Raw genomic sequence first — 2,818 nt, 5'->3', positions numbered from 1 at the left:
TTTGGGTTCAATATTTTGCTCCATATTCTTTAAACCTCACAAATACATGGATTAGTATAACACTGGAACCTGGAATTCTAGGTGTCTTCTGATAACTGTAGTCAAGATTGTTCCTATGCCACAGGACGTGTCTACATGCATCAAGTCTAGTGAAAAAAACCAGACATAGTCCAATACCATGTGAGTACAGGTTAAAGCAGACCTGCTGGGAGTGCACAGTAAGGAGGCAGTTCTAAGGTGAATGCAAGAATGCATATACTCAAGATGAGCATGAGAATCTCTCAAGACAGTGAGGGAGTGTCATTAGAAAGGCGTGTGGGACTCTTCTGGAATCTTAGTGAGTGGGGATATTCACTTTCAACAACATATTAATGTGTCCCCTTGAATTTCATGGGTCTTTCTCCATACTGGTTTACAAAACAAAGGAAAATGATCGGGCCGGCACCATGGCTCAATAGGCTAATCCTCCACCTAGCAGCACTGGCACACTGGGTTCTAGTCCCGGTTGGGGCTCCGGATTCTGTCCCGGTTGCTCCTCTTCCAGGCCAGCTCTCTGTTGTGGCCAGGGAGTGCAGTAGAGGATGGCCCAAGTGCTTGTGCCCTGCACCCCATGGGAGACCAGGAGAAGCACTTGGCTCCTGCCTTCGGATCAGTGTGGTGTGTCGGTCGCAGTGTGCCAGCTGTGGCAGCCTTTGGAGGGTGAACCAATGGCAAAAAGGAAGACCTTTCTCTCTGTCTCTCTCTCTCACTGTCCACTCTGCCTGTCCAAAAAAAAAAGAAAGAAAATGATCATTTTCTGTCAGCACATCATCACAGGAAGCACACAGGGAACTATGAAATTTGGCTGTTTTTCTTCTGCACAGTGCAGTGAGCCTTGGGCCCCTTGCTGCCTGACTGTTGAGCAAAGGGTAGGAGGTGGCCCACATCCCAGCCAGGCCCCAATGGTGGTGTACAACTGGTGGAAGCCTCCCTCCAAGGGGATTGTTGGCAACTGTAGAACCAAACTTATGTCCCTGGACTGACTCAGTGTCTCTGAGAAGCTGAGAAAGAGACAAAGAGAAACAGAGAGAGAGAGAGAGGGAGAGGGAGAGGGAGAGAGAGAGAAAAAGAGAGATATCTTCCATCCACTGGTATGCCCGTGACAAGTGCAATGCTACGACCACCAGGCAATAGGCCGGTGGACCCGTTAAATAGAAGAAGAGACAGAAACCCTGGAAAGGAAAGGACCCAACAACTGGAGCCGCTGCCTACTGCCTCCAAGTGTGTGTTAGCAGAAATCTACACCTGGACGTGGAGCCGGGACTTGAACTCAGGCACTCTGATACAGGATGTTGCTGTCCCAAGGGGTGTAGTCCCTGCTGTGTCAAACAGCAGAAGTTAACCAGGGGAATCCTGGAAAGGGAAAGGCAGAGATGACCAGTAAGGTTCTTAAAAAGATATTACATCTTGGGCCAGGAACTCCATCTGCCTCATGAGTGTCTGAGCCACTGTGGCTCAGGGTCTGTATTTCTTATGACAGAGACAGCTGAGAAACCATAGAATGGTTCCTGAGCACTCTCAAGGGAGGAAAGTGAGAACATTTCAGGAGTGCATCCTTCCCTTGCCAGGTGGAACAAATTAGGAGCTCATAACATGGAGCCGAATCTTTAGTGCAGAGGTTAAGATGCCCGTGTCCCACCTTAGAGTTCACCTGGGTTCACTTTGCAACCGTGCTCCTATGAACCCTGTAATGCAGACCCTGGGAGGCAGCAGATGTCTCAAGTAATTATTGGATTCCTGTCAAACACAGGATGGAGTTGGCTGGGGACCCCACCTCCTGGCTTTGGCCCCAACCAGGGACTACTTTGAACATTTGTGGGAGGAATCGGTGGATGAGAGGTCTGTCTGTTGTTCCTCTGTCTCTCTCTCTGCCTCTCTAGTGTATGCAAAAGGGGATTTTTAAAAAACACCTGGTACACCAGGTGGCTGTGTGGCCATTTCATGTTGTTGTTTGGGCAATGCTGGGAAGCATGTGCCAGAGATCAGCCCCCTTTGTACAATGGGAAACAGTCATGTCTGCTTCTCTTCAAAGTCCCAAAGCATTCAGTAATCACAGAGAAAGGGGCCAGGACCTCCATTTGGGTCTCTCACTTGGGTGGCCCTAACTGGCTCATTAAGAGGAAGCTGGATTGGAATTAAAGTAGTCAGGACTGGAACCTGTGCTCCACATGGGATACCAGTGTTGCAAGTAGTGGCTTAGCTGCCTATGCCACAATGCTCGCACCCATAAAAGGCATTTTTGAGACAACTGCAAAGCCTAGAAGTGTCCTGAGGCTCCAGTAGTAGTAACATGTTCCAATTGCCTGACTTCAGTCATTACCATTTGTATATACCAGAGACTGTCCCTGCTTTGGGAAATACACACTGATACACTTGGTGAGAACCCATGGAGTGTCAATGTACTCTGAAATGCCTTGGGAAAGATTGTTGGGAGTAAAAATTTTCTATAAATCTTAATTAAAAATACAAAAACAATTTATATCATTGGAAAAAGAATGAAAACAAAAAATAGTTTCTACTAATAAAATACTAATAGATGTTCAATAAATCAAAAAAGGAACATTTAAGACATACTTCAAAAATAATGAAAATACTTTTATAATTATTTGTTTCAACAAGTATAAGAAAATCAATTGGTAAATACATCATAAATATATCATCACACTGATGGTTATAGACTGGTACAAAATATATTTCATATGGAAGTCATGAATATTTTAGATTCAAAATTCTGGACAGAATTAGGAAATCAGGAATTTAAGCAGTCCAAATCAGTTGT

Source organism: Oryctolagus cuniculus, chromosome 19, assembly GCF_051225735.1.
Source record: "Oryctolagus cuniculus isolate XC-2025 breed Fujian yellow rabbit chromosome 19, ASM5122573v1, whole genome shotgun sequence".
Classification (NCBI taxonomy): domain Eukaryota; kingdom Metazoa; phylum Chordata; class Mammalia; order Lagomorpha; family Leporidae; genus Oryctolagus; species Oryctolagus cuniculus.
The sequence above is the reverse complement of the archived record's forward strand: the minus strand, read 5'-3'. Positions refer to the sequence as shown.